Consider the following 8,355-nt stretch of genomic DNA (forward strand, 5'->3'; position numbering starts at 1 on the left):
GTCTAGATTTCCCAGCTCTCCATAGTTCTGCCATCATTTCAAAGCACATCTTTTTTTGCCAATCATCATGTAAGTCATATTCTGCCTACAATAGAATATAGAATAACATATTATATGTTTAAGTGTAGAGCTGAATATATATAAAAAAATACACTCATAAAACTTGTAATTCTACCTGAATAGATGCCCAAAGAACATCTCTCATAATTGGTGAAACTTTCCTCCAATCTGACATAGTGTAAGGAATAACCTCTCGCACAAGAGCGCCCACAAAAGAAGAAAATTGCACTGAGTTAGTACCAACTGGTTGCCCTTTTTCATTCCAATTTATTATCCTTAAGTCATTGTTCCTCTTGGTAAGATTTGCCAATAGAGTTTTTCCCCTTGTCTTCTTGGCTAAGTTCATTACATTCACAACTACATCTTGAGGTATTTCTTCAATCTCAGTTTGATTTGCCTCATCAGTTGTTGTTTGTAATATAACAGATTTTCTAAGAGGTTGTTCAAGTTCTATCTCAGCCACTTCTTCACATTGTGCAACAGCCCCTTCAAATTCTACACCAACCCTTTCCTCATCAGCTATCTCTTCATGTTCCTCCTTTACTCCCTTTTCACAAACACTATCAAATACCTTATCTACTTCATAATTAAGAGATTGTCTAGTTTTTGAACTTCCAAGTGACATCTCCATGTCTTCCACATCATCATTTGGATCTAGCTCTGTATTATAGACCATACGACGAGTTGCTGCTCTAGTACTAAGAGCAGGTGGTGATTCAATTACAACTCTAACAGGTGCAGAAAACCTACGAAGAGCACTATTTTTCTTTAAAACAGGGCTTCCAAGCAACATATCGTCACAATCAGCTTGAGTCTTCAATGATGCTTTTCGCGTTTTGGCCACAAGATTGCATAAAGCACCTGGACGAAGGTGTTTTTTTGGAGATCTTTGTAATGTACTCATTTTTCAAGTTGAAATTGCTGCAACATAAAAAGAAAGATAACATAGTATATAAATCAGAAATGCGGATCACCAAAGAGTAATAAACATACACCAAAACCATAAAACCAGAATTATTTCATTCAAATTAAAATAAAAATCATAAAGTGCACCGTAGAGAGTAATAAAACCAGATTTGTTTCATTCAACAAAAGAGTAATAATACACCAAAATTACATACAAAAAGTGTAAGCAGATTTGTTTCATTCAAAGTACACAAGAGACAACAGGAAACTCAATTTTCTTCATTGGATTCAAGTCCAAAACACCCTCTATTTGAATCCTTTAAATCTATATACCAACTACTTGACTCATTCACCCTTGCATAAAAAGTTTTTTTCACTTGTGAAGCTAATACAAATGGATCCCTAATGGATTGAGCTTATCCTATATTAAAATTTACAAGCGTATAGAACTCCGACTTCTTAACACCCATTCGAATATTCGCCCAATCACACCAAAACAATGGCACCTTAAAAGTACGATAATCAAGCATAATTATATCCTTGATAACACCAAAATACTCTTCTTTATCATTCAATTGCCCACTGTCATGTGCTTCCAAGTATACACCGCTGTTTTGAGTTGTTTTTTCAGCTCCTTTTTTTATGGAATTGAATTCCATTAATCATGTACCCTTTGTAGGAAGTGACACCGCGACTTGGACCTTCAGCCAATTGAGCTAACATGTCATCTACTTTGTTCATGTTAGAAAGCTGAAAATAAAAATATACTTGTAAGAAATTTGTACACTAAAACAAAACGTAAACTTTTATATTGGCAATAGAATACAACCTTTTCATAAAACCATAACGGGAACCCTTCAGAATGTCGATTCCACAACAAAGTTTGATTGTTATTCAGATTTGAGTGTCTTTCTTTTAGCTCATCCATATGGACATTGAGAAATGGTTCTACAATATCCGAGTTAAACAACACATACCGATGCACTACTGCCAAGTTCAATCGGTCAAGCTCAAAGCACTCTGCTGCTGATAGTGGATTTTCTTCTAGTAATGTACTATCTTGATTATCATTTTGCTTTAAAAATGTTTCACAAAAGCATACACATTTAATAGCAGGATAGCGATTTGCAATACATCCTTCTGGCTATGCATAGTTTGCTACAAATCCTTTCAACACTTTCATATATCTCTCAAAATGGTACATCCATCGAAATTGCACCGGACCACAAAGTCTAACTTCTCGTGCTAAATGAACAACCAAGTGAATCATTGGATCAAAGAAAGAAGGAGGGAAATATTCTTCTAGTTGACAAAGAATTTCAAAGGCTTCTAGTTCCAATTTCATAATTTCCTCCTTATCAACCACACGTTGACACAATCCATGGAAAAACTTAGAGAGCCGAAGAATTGTCTCTCTACAACCTTCTTCCATTAAACCCCTTATAGAAATAGGCAATAGTTATTGCATAATCACATGACAATCATGAGACTTAAGTCCTGTCAGCTTCTGTTTCTCCACATCTACACAGTTTCTAATGTTAGAGCTATTTCCATAAGGCAATTTCAAGTCAAATAGACTCTCACAAAGCAACTTCTTATCAGATTTTGATAGAGTATAAGCTACAGCAGGAAGACAAGTAACACCATTTTCTTCATACGGATGGAGATGAAGCATAATGCCCATCTCTATCAAATCTAATCTTGAGTTGTAGTGATCTTTAGATTTTCCTTTGCAATCGAGCAATGTGTTAAGTATGCTTTCACAAACATTCTTTTCAACATGCATAACATCAAGGTTATGACGAACAACTAATATTTCCCAATAAGGCAGCCTAAAAAATATAGAATGCTTCTTCCAGATTTGTTTTGTGTCTATACCACGACTCCTCTTTTTTCCCTTTCCAAAGTCATTAGTCACTTTGCTTAACTGCTCAACTACTTCAACGCCTGTCAATATAATTGGACATTGTGGTGCTCTTTCCCTTGCCCTAGCTGTTGTATATTTCTTCTTTCTGTAATGGTGTTCTTGTGGAAGAAATCGAATATGATTGCAAAATGACATCTTTTTGCTATGCTTCAACCAAACAACATTTGAGTGCTCGCCATAAACAGGACAACCATACTTTCCTTTAGTCGCACATCCAGTTAAGTTTCCATAAGCTGGAAAATCATTTATGGTCCATAGCAACATGGCCCTTAAATTAAAAAACTTCTTTGTAGAAATATCATATGTATAAACACCATTCCATAATTCAAGTAACTCATCAATTAAGGGCTCTAAGTAAACATCTATGTCATTCCCAGGTTGTTTAGGTCCAGGAATCAACATAGATAGAAAGGTAAATTCATCCTTCATGCACAACGCAGGTGGCAGATTATATACAATGAGCATTATAGGCCAACAACTATACGTAGAACTCATATTTTTGTAAGGATTGATCCCATCAGCAGCAAGTCCTAATCGAAGGTTGTTAGGTTCAAGTTGAAAATCTGGCCATCTCTCATAAACTACATCCTAAGCCTCTGAATCTACTGGGTGCCGCATTTTCCCGTCTGTTCTTTTATTGGTTGAATGTCATTTTAAGCTTAAAGTCGTCTCTTCTTTTCTAAACATCCTTTGAAACCTTGGCATAATAGGAAAATATCTCAACAATTGTGCAGGCTGCCCTTGTAGAATCTCTTTTGTCTGTTCATTTTGCTTCCATCTTGGATATTGACAAGTGGGACATACTTGGGCATCAGCATTCTCTTTTGTATACAAACAACAATCGTTGACACAAGCATGGATATGCTTATAGCTCAGATCAAACATCTTAAGAAACTTTTTAACTGCATACATTGATGTTAGTATGAGATTATCTTTTGGCAACATTTCTTTGATCATCTCCAACATCTCACTAAAGCCAACATCTGAGATTCCATGCTTTGTTTTTAGATTATACAGCACAACGATAGACAGAATTTTTGTATACTTTTAACAACCTTCATACAATGGAGATTCAACATCTGCTAATAGACTCTGAAAATCAGCATCATTGTTATCGTCACCAAAATCATTGGCGTTACTTGAAAATACTCTCGCTGCCCGAAATAAATCATATTCAAAACTTTTGTTTGTTGTGCTGCTTTGGACTAGATCTTCCCCATGATGAAACCATGTTTTGTAAGATTGGTCCATGCCCCACAAAACTAAGTGTTCGACAACTTCATCTGAAAGTTGATGTCTTAGATTGTGACATTTGTGGCATGGACAAACAATCTTGGCTGGAAATCCAAGATTCTTCATGGCTGTCTTAACAAACTCCCTATATTTTTGCTCATATTCCACCGTTGCTCTACAATTTCAGAGCATACGTCAATAATCAAGCACTAACACTTAAACTTATACCCAAAATAAACTATATGATTTTGGTTACTAACCTGTTAAGATGGATCCAACTTTTATCCATCTCCAATGAATTTGAATTTGATGTTGTTCTCTTAATAAAATCTTGTTTTTTGTCTGGGTTTAACAACTGTTAGACAAGACAATCACATTATTTGCGATTGTAATTTCCGGGTCATGACAAGGTCATTCACACACATGCTTTTAAAAGAAAACATGCCTTGGTTGAATTTCAGGTCATCTTAAAAGAGAATTTCTGGTCATACCAGTTAAAAAGATCCTTTTCTTCAGTTAAATATCCTACATTTTCTATTTATCCTATGAATGATTAAAAATGGAAGAACTCCTTTATTGTTTTGGGGTTAGTTGCAGAAGAAGAAGAAGAAGAAAAGAAAAGTCATTAAGTCAATGTTGTTTAATAGAGAAGTTGACCATATTGTTATTTTCGACCTCAATTGTTTTGTGGGTTGTAAATATATCAATGAAAAGGCCTAGTGGGCATTGGCCCTTTTAATTTGATTAAGAAAGAAAGGGATATCATGTCTAGTGGGCAGCAGACTCTACATCATGTGCTCTTAAGAACTTGTTCCTTTGAGATCTAAAACTCCTCAAATTTATAGAGCTGTTCCAAGCTGGTAAATACATTTAGTGTTTTTTTTCCAAAATTTAGCTTATAGGGACAGATATACTTTTTAATATAGAAGAAAGAAAAGATGAGATAGTATTTCAGATTAGCTGTAAACTATGCCTATACTTTGATAAATTCTCCGAAATATGACTAACTTTTATTTCTTCTCATTCATCATGAAAAATAGTCCATTTTGAAATTTTGTTGTGTTGAACTTGTAATCCCTTCATCACTAAGTTTGGCTTAGTACTGCGGCTTAAAGTGGTGTTAGAATGATGAGCCAATGCTATTCCAAATCATAGTCTCAAGAATGGGTAGAGTAAATTGGAATGGAGGGTGGAATTGTTTTATCAACATTGGAACTTTAAAGTATTGAGTACAATTAGGTATCTTGAGTAGCTATAGCAACACTGAAGCAAAACATCAATTCAAATGGGCTACTGATTAAGGTTTTTTTTTTTAATTGAATGTTGAGCATAAGAAAGATAATAAATTGGAATGGAGGGTGGAATTGTTTTATAAACATTGGAACTTTAAAGTATTGAGTACAACTAGGTATCTTGAGTACCTAGAGCAACAATCAAGCAAAACATCAATTCAAATGGGCTACTGATTAAGGTTTTTTTTTTATTGAATGTTGAGCATAAGAAAGATAATAAATTGGAATGGAGGGTGGAATTGTTTTATCAACATTGGAACTTTAAAGTATTGAGTACAATTAGGTATCTTGAGCAGCTAGAGCAACACTCAAGCAAAACATCAATTCAAATGGCTACTGATTAAGGTTTTTTTTTTATTGAATGTTGAGCATAAGAAAGATAATATATTGAAAAATTATCTTTTAAAGTGTACAAAGAAAAATTCTGTGAGGGTGACAGGCAGGTCTGGAATTTTTATATTAGAATTTGGTTTGAGGTGGAGGAAGCAGTTATGATGAATGGTTGACCAAGGGACAAGCTTTTTAAGTTATTTAAGACAAGGGAATTGAAAAGAACAAATAGGACTAAGGAAGAATATAGAGAACAGGAAAATGAAACAGATAGAAAGAAATATTAGTTTATGTGTTATTTATTTAATTCTAAAAATATATTGTTACTCTTTATTTTTATAAAGATAAGGAGATTCCAAAGGAGCTAATCGATTTAAGTGGTACTCTTCATTGTCAGAAAAGACACTGGTAATTTCAGAGATGACAAGGAGTCACTATATTATAAACTATATAACTTGACACTGGGCTTAGAAATGTTGAGTGACAGAGACATTTGAGGTTTCATAGATTGATGCCCTCTTAGGATCTGTGGGGTCTTATGCAAGGTCATTGATATTTTGTGGATGGGCATTGCATTCTGAATCTGTTGGTATGGGCAGTGAGGTGAACTGAAGTTGACACCCTACATAGGCACTGTGTGTTTCATGTGTAGCTATTTTGTGGCTATGAATATTTATTTGTTTAAGTTTGTAAATATACTAAACATGGTTATGCTTAGCTTCTTAAAGATAAATTTGTTACATGGTCTATGTGGTTATATTTTTATAAAAGTACGACCAACTCGATAGTAAATTTGTGTTTATAAAGGGCAGACTATGATGAGATAGTTTGATTAGTTTTTTAAAATAACTTTTACTTAGCTTAATAAGGACATGCTATTTATTACCGAGCTTTTTCGGTAATTTATGATCATAAAATTGAACTTTGCTTCCTAGTCACTCCCTTGATATTTTCTTATTTTTCGAAATTTTTTCCTTCAAAGTGGTATGGACTATTTTGGTAATATGGGAGGTAAGTAATGTTTAACTGGAGAATTCTTTGGTGCTGATAAGGATTGGTGAAATGTTAAAGTATTTATCATTGTGGCTCAGTAAGTTTGTGAAGGGTTGACAATTCTTGCTACCAAAATTTAATTGACTAGTACCTTATATTTTTACTTAACTTATGTTTGTGAAGTCTACAATGATGCTTCATCAACAAGTTTTGAGCTTCTCTTTCTCTTGCACACATATGAATATATATGATTACTTATTTTTTTAATTCAACTTTATTAAATGTTAAAATTAGACAAATATATGCTCATGTCCATGGTTTATACCTCAATGTCCATGTGCATGTGTTTTCTGTGTTATCCTTTTGTCATTCATCTTAATATCATCTAGGGTGGAGTAAGTTTTCATTATATGTTACCTTGCATCGATATTTTTCTGGAAATTTGTTGTCTTTCTTTTTTGTTGGTAGATTTTCGAATTGAATCTTTGCTACGTTCTTGTCTTTTTTATTTTTTCAAGTAACTTACCTGCACCGACACAAGATTGATCATATTCAAATTCCTTTCCCAAGGTTGAATTAGATTGAGAGGCTCCCCTTTCCCAAAGATTGCCAAATTCTTCTCTAAGTAAATCTCACTCTCTATCTACAATATCTCCCCAACCTAACAGCCCAGACAACTTCTAACACAAGTCTTTCTTATTGGAGGCTTATCTAAACACAAGTCTTGACCACCATTTTTTGTTAATTCTGCTGGTTTATTTTCTATCCATTTAATAGTCTCTAGTTCAAGAGATTCTAGTGTTGTTTTTAATTTAAAAATCAGATTCTAAAATGGTAGCCACTAACTAATTGGGTTTGGATCAAAGACACGATTTTAGCTTGGGTTATGGCAATTTTGTTATGGAAATTAAATCTAATCTATACATATGGAAATAATGAAAACAATTTGACTAAATGAAAATTTTAATCTGTACATATAAAAAAAAATCTAATCTATACATATAAAAGCTTACCTAACCATCAATCAATACCAAGTCAAAAATTCAAACAACACACAATAAGTTTTCTTCCTTATATCACCGCAGCAAACAAACAAATTTTACAGAACCTACTTCTCTAATACACACAAGTTTTCAACCTTTCGTTATCACCGCAACACACAATTTTAATCTCAGAACCTACTTCTCTATGGATGAATATTTAAGATATTCAAACTCCTCTAACATTTTTAAGATATTAATAATAAGAGTTAAAAGAACAAATTTCGTACCTCTTGCAAATTAACTTTGCAATGCTCCTTGCCAATTCGATCCCCAACCTAAAGAATATAATCAATACTTAAAAGATTAATACAAAATTAAAATTTGTCAATAGATATTAAAACACCCTTTGAAATCCAAAATTTATCTAGGGGATGCAAGAGTATATTCAGTATATACTCTGGCTGAAATTACAAAGAGAAATTGAAAGGGTAAAGGCTGAACTAAAATTTAGAAGTGATAACCAAAATCTAGGCAAAGTAAATGAGAAATGACCAGCAGGGAAAATGAGTTCATCAAGCGTAGCTAATGAGTGAAAATGAGAAATAACCAACAGAATATAAGCAATAAAAAA

General features: G+C 33.5%; 1 long non-coding RNA gene across 1 annotated transcript; it reads right to left on the reverse strand.

Annotated features, from left to right (window-relative positions):
* Positions 1-4,276: 4,276 nt before the first annotated feature.
* Positions 4,277-8,065, reverse strand: LOC133804213 (uncharacterized). Its single transcript, XR_009878364.1, has 3 exons — positions 8,012-8,065; positions 4,387-4,481; positions 4,277-4,301 (listed from the first exon to the last, which is right to left on the reverse strand). It is a non-coding gene; the product is annotated as an uncharacterized LOC133804213 (long non-coding RNA).
* Positions 8,066-8,355: the final 290 nt, after the last annotated feature.

This window comes from Humulus lupulus, chromosome X (genome assembly GCF_963169125.1).
Source record: "Humulus lupulus chromosome X, drHumLupu1.1, whole genome shotgun sequence".
Classification (NCBI taxonomy): Eukaryota; Viridiplantae; Streptophyta; class Magnoliopsida; order Rosales; family Cannabaceae; genus Humulus; species Humulus lupulus.